Source organism: Bidens hawaiensis, unplaced genomic scaffold (genome assembly GCF_021521415.1).
Source record: "Bidens hawaiensis isolate Kalapana, Puna unplaced genomic scaffold, B.hawaiensis_p1.1 tig00003510_1, whole genome shotgun sequence".
NCBI lineage: Eukaryota > Viridiplantae > Streptophyta > Magnoliopsida > Asterales > Asteraceae > Bidens > Bidens hawaiensis.
In genome coordinates, this window is record NW_027491198.1 from 1,661,631 (window position 1) to 1,670,548 (window position 8,918).

The window sequence follows — 8,918 nt, forward strand, 5'->3', positions numbered from 1 at the left end:
ATTCGATTCATTTTCAAAATTCGATTTGATTTGTTTCAGAATTCAATTCGATTCATTTGAAAACTAGACTCTATTTGTTTAATAAGTCAATTCGATTTGTTTCTGATGAATTTTTTATGAAGACTTATTAATGAAAATAATTTTTTTCCAAGCTGATCCTAGCCAGGGGCTCTGCCCCTTGAACCCAGCCAAGGGTTGCCGCCCTTATCACCTCGCTACCAGGGGCGCTGCCCTCGGACCCTCGTTCGTTAGGAGTTTTCACTTACTTATAATATGATCTGGTTAGGAGTAGTAAATTGATACTAATAATTGTTACACAGTTAGCCGTGTACAAATAAGGAAGGGTGTTACAGTTAACTTAGAGAGAAATATGATCCATGTGAGTTTATAGCCCCGTTTCTCTGCTATGTTTTCGGGGTTTTGTGCATACTCCTATATGGTTAGTTAATACACTTACCTTAAGTGGTAAGTGTATGTTCTATGAATGTTTAATGAATGATATAGAAAAGGTTAAAAGTACGTATGGAATTATATGGATGATAATATGAAGAAATATATGTATAGTTGTATGGATGTATGGATGGTAGGGATCACACCCTAATAATATATGAGATAGTAAGGACCAGACCCTAATAATATATGAGATAGTGTTGGTGCACAGTTTTACGTCTCTATCTTTGTGTAATGTATTTTGGGATTAGAATAATGTATATAAGGGTATTTTGGTAATTGTATGTGCACATTCACTATATGTAAGGCACATTTGTTAGAGCAGATAATAACGAATGTGTCTCCGTCTTATTAGTGTTCATTCGTTAGGGAATGTTAACGAATGAGACTAATGTATATGCTTATTCGTTATGTTAGCGAATAGGGTTAATGTAATGATAGTGAACGAGAATCCTTCGTTAGGGCATGTCTAATGAATGAGCTCATCATCTATATATAACGTGTAAGATTGTTTCTAATTAACGATTATCATTTATTCCAATCTCATACTATTACGCTGTCCAAAATATCTCTCAATACACACTTTCACACAGTTAGTAAACCTAACACTAATTGTAATATCATATCAAATACTAGATCCGTAATGTATAACATGTTTGTGTTTGATTCAGATCAGTATTTTCATTGTTGAAAAACACAATTGATGGAGATTGTGACCGTTTTTCCGGTTACCTTTCTAGTGACTTTTTCTGACGAACTTAACCAGCGAGGTGTGGCGATGGAGTGGTGGTGATGGATGGTGGAATGGTGGTGGTTATAGGAGGTGAAAGAAAATTAAGCATGTTTTAAATGAATGTGGTGGACGAAAATATCTTCGTTTTTAGTAACCTAGGAAAAACCCAAACTTCTTATTTGAAGTTTTGAACCATACCCTACATATATAATTGTTGATGAAATTTTTAGGAGTTTTTCTAACTACCCCCAATCTATTTTTCACCCTCGTCGAGGATACTAAGGGTGTGTTGGGATTCCTTATTTTCTTCTCCTTATAACTTATGGTGATAGAATAAGTTATTTTGATGTTAAAAAAGTGTTAGTGAATACAAAAGTCATTTTCAATATATCCTTATCTACAAGCTTAAAATATAAGTTTTTATAAGTTAGACTTTCCTAACTTATCTTCTTATCAATATTTATCAATATCAGATTTCCCATTGCATCCTCCTTCCACCATTCCACCCAGCCATCAATTACCATCGCCTACCCCCTGCATCAATCATAATTATCAACCCTAACCTGCTTTGACCATTGAATTCACACACCCAACTCATCAATTCGAATTATTCTCAATCCTAACGCTTCTTCGATCATTGAATTCACACACCCAACTCATCAATTTGAGTAACTGCCACTCTCAACTACCTCTGCTAACATTGAATTTGCTCTTACAATATATGAATCTCCTCATCTCCTTCTATCAAAAAAATATACGGTGGTGTCCAATTCGAAAAAAACACAGGTCATCAGGTTTGTACAATTCGGTTTTAAGTATGTTTGATTCTCATGTAATATGTGTTTAAATCTGTTTGCGAGTTGTTTGATTGAAACATGTTTGGTGTTTTGGTGCTTTAATAGATTATGTGATGTTTATATTATGTGAATGACTATAAAATTGAATGAAAATTTCTTTGTGAATGACACGGTTCTTTGGTGTTTTAATAGATTATGTTATGTTTATATTATGTGAATGACTATAAAATTGAATGAAAATTTCTTTGTGAATGACATAGTTCTTTGGTGCTTTAATGGTATTTTGGTGCTTTTAATAGAAGACAAAAACCACAGTTCTTTGTCAATGACTATAAAATTTCATTATAAGAAAGGAATTAGTAGGAGTTTTGAGTGAAAGAATGAAAAACATCATTTTCAAGCAACAAATGGTAGTTGAAAACAAACCTAGTTAAGATTAATATTATATGCTCAATTCTTTGTTTCGCCTCTAGTTGTTGTCTTATATTCACTAATATGTTTTACCTTGGTATATTCGATGTGTTTGTTTTATGAATCATGGAAATAGTATGCTTAGGAAAAAATTCTTATGGAACAATGATACGTTCAAGGAGTTTATCAATGCGTGCTTGCTTGAACTTAGAAAAGGGAATAGACCCGGTACTCACTTTAGTAAGATTGGGTGGAAGAATACAGTTCAAATTATGCATGAAAAAACGGGCATAACCTTTGATGAAAAACAAATGGGACGTCATGAAAAAAGAATGGAAGCTTTATGACCGGTTGATGAGGCATGAAACGGGGATTGGTGGGACGAGAAGCTTAATCGATGCATCGCCTGAGTGGTGGGATGAGAAAATAAAGGTAAGTTCTACACTCCTACTGTTTTTTTAATCATTTTTAGTTAGTGGTGTTAATCGGGTCAACTTTCTCGGGTTTTCAGGTTAATCGGTTCGGGTTAAAGAGACTGTTAGATGTAATTTAAAAAACTATATTAGATATCAATGGTTTATTGTTGAACCTTTTATGGGACAATAGGTGGTATATATTAGAGGTTATTAAAAACCGGTTATTAAAACTGATTTTTAAAAACTGGTTAAAAAACTAGTTTTAAACGAACGTGAACCACTGCAAAACATAAACGAACATCTTTTGTTTAACGAACATGAACACTAATGCAACATGTATATCTTTTGTTTAATGAACATGAACATAAACGAACGTGAACCGCTGCAGCTGCTGCATAAAAACAGTTTTAACCGGTTTTTTTAACAATTTTTTTTGTTCGTTAGTGGTTAACCGGTTAGCTGACTTTTTTGGTTTTTTCCAATCCAACGATCATATTATGACCTGCTGAAGCTGCTGCCTAAAAACAGTTTTAACCGTTAGTGATTCTTTTCCGATCAAGATTGTCACACCCCGGCTTAGGGCTTAGGCGAATGTCCAATAGTTGGTACCTGTTTTGTAAATACATCAGAGTTGCGGTTTATTTTAGCGGAAGACTTGGTTATATTAAAATATTAATTTATTTAAAAACTTATCGGATAATAAATATCCAAGGATTTGATTTATAAATCATGTTTAAATCTTGCTTATAATATTTTTAATAATTTAAAACTGAGCCATCTTTAACTTGCGATCATCTATCTTCATAAATGTCTATAATTCCTTGCTAACTGTACTAACATGTTTCCCTGCAATGTGGGGAGATACGTCAGCTATATGCTGGTGAACACGTATGACTCAATAAAACATTTTGAATGACGATTACAATACAAATATAGTTTTCTCGACAAACTCAGCGGAAGCATTTCTACTTCCGGTATAGCTGGTGAACACGTATGACTCAATAAAACATTTTGAATGACGATTACAATACAAATATAGTTTTCTCGACAAACTCAGCGGAAGCATTTCTACTTCCGGTATATGTACCACTGCCCTACACACATAAAGGTATTCTCCGAGCCATACGGCCCTGAACAGAGAACTGGTCATGACCGTTTAAGCTCGTGGCTACCTCGCCTTTGATTGATTGAGCTTTAACAGTTATGTTTGGATCCAGACACATGCGTATTCGGTCTGAGTTGATTTTATTCTCTACTTTGTATTATAACGTTTTAGAGATCACATGATCTCATGTAGACATTTGATTGACTCGTTAAGACAAACACCCATTCGTCTTATTGAGTATAAATATGTTTTGACTGATTGAAAAGGTTAACGTATCCACCTGCACTGTCGGTGTGCGTTTGAAACCTTGACTGTGAATGATTGATGATTAACCTATCATAAAACATGTTTATATAAATACCCGGATCGTCTCTTGATCCGGCTACAGGCCTTTAGTCTGATTTTAATAGTTTTAAACCTTGATTGATCATTTGTTTGAATAAAATATTTAGACCCGTAGTCTTTATGTTTATTTACCAATCATATACTGAGTTTCTTTTTCATGAAGAAACATCTATAATCGGTTTCTTCTTCAAGAAGAAACATTCATTGACGGTTATCTTTGTATGTTGAATATTATGTTTCTTAATCATGAAGAAACAATATTTCAACTATATTCTATGTATATAAAATGCTATGTTTTTTTAATTGTGAAGAAACTATATTTTGACTATATCCTCATAAATGAAAAATTCTATGTTTCTTAATTGTAAAGAAACATTACTATAATCCTTTGTATGTTTAAAGCTTATGTAAATATAATTATGATCAAGGTTTGGGCTATACCCCTGACTATGGTCCAAGCCACATAGTAATAATAAAATAATGACTTAGGCAGAATCTCTACCTTACACGGGTATTTCGGAGCTTATGTACCAAAGCTTGTACGAGCAGCAATTCTACTCTATATCGCGTACTAGTGTTTAAATCGTCAGAACTTCGGGGCTTAACACGAACTTCAAGGAACCGATATAATGGTTTGGAATGTCGGAACACTTTACGAGAGCATGGCACTACAAGGCCCGGAGACTCGTTGGCTTGTCGGGACACCGGGGCATGCAAACCAAGGTAGAGTATAAAGTAGTGATTTTTCATGGCGATATATTTGTAGTTGAGCATTGCACCCTGGCGGGCCGTTAGAATTACTGGTGGACGGTCTGCGACCACCTTTGCGATCCACGTTGTCAGGCACGTGTTGAGTTGTTCGAAGTTATGATTGCCTAGACGGCCGTAACGCCGCCATGGACCATTCGAAATCACCGTTGCGACTCCGTTGAAGACTATTGTCCGTCACTCACTGTCCCGTGCCCTCTTGTTTAATTTTGTTACACCTCCTAATTTTGTTAGCTTTTCTTTTCTCTATTTGATTTATGCATTAATACTCTTATATACTTATTGAAACAAGTTGGCAGCGAGTAATTGTGTGACCAACCCCACTTATATATCTCTAGTAACTGAATTATATAAATAATAACAATATGAGTTATCCACAATGAAACGTGGCTATATTAACATGAATGATTCACCATTAAATTCCTTCATCATGAAGGTATGATCCATTAAATTTTATTATGGTAAATAGTTATTAACTTTTATTATATTTGATGCTCTCACATTTTTTTTTCTATTTTTAGTTTATATGAGTTAACCATTTTATTGAATGAAAACTGATGATGTTGAACGTTCGTTTACGTGTCTCACATCTTAAATGATTGTTTCTTCTCCTAAACTAGTTTCTTCAATACTAAAAATCTACATATAATAAGTATAAAATATGTTGAATTATTATTCTTTAAAATGAAAAGAAATGTGGCGTAGAATTGGCCAGATTATTAACATGATTCACAAATTTTAAACTTCACATTTTTTGCATGAAAGTTTGGCAGTTGTTACATCCTTCTCACTTTTTAGAAAATTCGTCCTCAAGATTTACCGAATGAGATGTGGGTATTTCTTTTTTTTATTATTATTTCTTATAAAATAATTTTATTTTCTGTATTTAAATTTTCTCATTACTTATTTTTCAGAATAATTTTGATCATTCAACTTTACTAAGTTATCAAATTTGGACCAAAATTTTAGGAATGTTACAAAAATGTTCATTTGAGTTTAAAAATATGATTTTTAAAAAGTTTAGGGGTAGACATTTTATGAAACCACAGGTTGAATGCAAAATATTGAGGTTATCTAAGCCAAGTCTTACAAGTTTTCTTCCCTAACAACACACAAATTACGAATTTATCATGCATGATACAAAGGAGAACCCGTATGTTACTATTAGATACAACATTTGGGATGTGGCAATTGTTGTTTGAAAACAATGGCTACTAGACTTTTTGGTTTTTTTGCAAATGAAATTACCTTTTGAAGAACCTTTATTATTAGTTACATGTATTGTGCACGTTTGGCTTAGTTCTTGTTTCTAATTTATCTTGTAGGAAGATAAAGACTTTGCTAAATTTAGGGACGCAAATTTGAAAATATTTGAGATGCACTATTCTCCTTTGTTTCGGGATTCGGTTTCCGTAGGAGATCAAGCTATGACTCCATTACAATTTCAAAAGGATAGCAATATAGAGGGCAAGGGAGACAGTGATGAAATAAGTTTCGGTGTTGATGTGCATTTGTTTCCTAGTTTGGCTGGAAGTAGTTCGGGTAAAAGGAAGAAGTCTAACGATGTTGCCAACAAGCGTTCAACCAAGAGCAAAGCTTCATCTTTAAAAGAAAAGTTAGATGGCGTAATAAATTTGTTATCAACAGAAAGCACACAAACGTTTCCACCAGATAACTCCTACCCAACAATTGAAGATTGCAAGAGCATTGTCATCACTTTTCCTGGTTTCGAAGAAGGTTCCGATGAGTATTTACGTGCATTGCGTGTTTTAATCGAAAAGCAAAATCGTGATGCTTTTATGTATCCAAAGACTCATGAATCCAAGAAGGGGCTCCTTAAGTTACTTCTGAAGACTGATTAGTTGATTTACATTCCATCTTATCATTTGACATTATGTGTTGTTGTTCTAAGTTTTATGTTTGTATTATCTTTGGCATTATGTGTTATTTCTACTTCTTATATGTGTGTTATCGTTTGACATTATGTTATTCTACTTATATTTATGTTATCGTTTGACAATATGCGTTATCTATACTTCTTATATCTGTGTTATCATTTGACAATATGCATCTTTTATATTTATATAGGATGGATAGTGGTGACTCTCATTTGCATGATGACGGTGAAAAATATTGGGTGGACGAGGAGATAGAACTCAAAAGGGCATGTGCATTAGTTGTCAAAGGGATAATATTAGCTCGTTACTTGCGTAACAAACGAACGCCATGTCATACGTCGGACCGCACAGGGCACATGTTTATTAATGAAATATTAAATGGCCATCCAAGAAGGTGCCATGAAATATTTAGACTGGACGTACCAGTTTTTAGACAGTTATGTGTAGATCTTGTCACTAGATACGGACTGACACAAACCCGCGATATATCTATTGAGGAGTCGGCCGGAATCTTCTTGATGACTTTGGCTCATGGGTGTACGAATAGGTTTGTCCAAGAATCTTTTAATCATTCCGGGGAAACCATTCATAGACACTTCTATAAAGTCTTATCGTTTGTGCTTAAGATGAGTGCTGAAATAATCGAGCTAGCCGCAAACTATAATGATGATGTACCCGCACATATATTAAATAATCCTCGATATTATCTAATGTTCAAAGTATAATTTAATGTTCTAGGTTTTAAATGTTCCGGTTACTTTTAACAAATGCTTTAATTATGATATCTTTTGTATTTATAGAATTGCTTTGGCGCTATTGACGGGACACCTGTTAGGGCATCGGTTTGACTGAACAACAACCGAAGTACATTGGTTGAAAGGGATATGCCACGCAAAATATAATGGCGGCATGTGATTTTAACATGTGCTTCACATTTGTATGGGCCAGATAGGAGGGGAGTGCCCATGACACGAGAATCTTCAATGAAGCCTTACAAAGACCGGACCTTAAGTTTCCACATCCAACGGGTGGTTAGTAATTTTAGTAGTGCTATATTTGTGTTTTTAATACTTGTTTGAATTACTCACGACTTTTTTTTTATTTGTAGAAAAATATTACGTTGTTGATGCCGGATACCCAAATACTAAAGGGTATCTTGCTCCATACAAAGGTGCGAACATTCGTTATCATATACCGGATTTTTGACGGGGACAGACTAGTGTTATGCGTGCTCCTCGCGGATCAAAAGAAACATTTAACTATTACCACTTATCACTGCGAAATATCATTGAACGGACATTTGGAGTGTGGAAAGCTAGGTGGGCTTTATTGAGAGATATGCATGTTAATTACACATACGATTACCAAGTGAAAATTGTGATAGCATCGATGGCTATCCATAACTTTATTAGAAAGGTCGGTAGGTTTGATGAAACATTTCAAACGGCCCAACAAGAATCTTTCAATCCCACAGAAGATGGTTCTAGTGATGAAGATCATGAAGAAGCTCCGGCTACAAACCGTACGGGTAACGATGTTATGCTTATGGCAGCGATAAGAGATGTTATTGCGTAAGAAATAATGGAATCGCAGAGAAAAATGTAGTATGACATTAGTTTGTTATTATTGTGCATTTTGGTGTTTTTTTTAACATTCTAAATGTAATATTATTATGGTCTAATCAAGAAATTATAGTATATGTAAACGAATTTTATGATGTATATTTTGTAATTTCTTTTTCAATATGCTAGAGATGAAAAAGTATAAAATGGTATAAACAAGCAATCCCAAACACTTTTTAAAAACAACTTATTCACTTATACAAAAATGTCCTTTTTAATCATTTTACATCAATAAGTTAAACCAAACACTTTTTAAAAAATAACTTATTGCCTTATGTTAATCCAAACACTTTTTTGAAAACTCTTTATTAAAAAACCATAATACCTTTTTACCGTATCACAAAAAGACCTTTTCCCTTAAATAAGGAATCCC

General features: G+C 33.9%; 1 pseudogene; it reads left to right on the top strand.

The window, feature by feature from the left end:
• Positions 1–2,712: 2,712 nt before the first annotated feature.
• On the top strand, positions 2,713–8,565 carry LOC143623676 (uncharacterized; annotated as a pseudogene).
• The last annotated feature ends 353 nt before the right edge of the window (positions 8,566–8,918 follow it).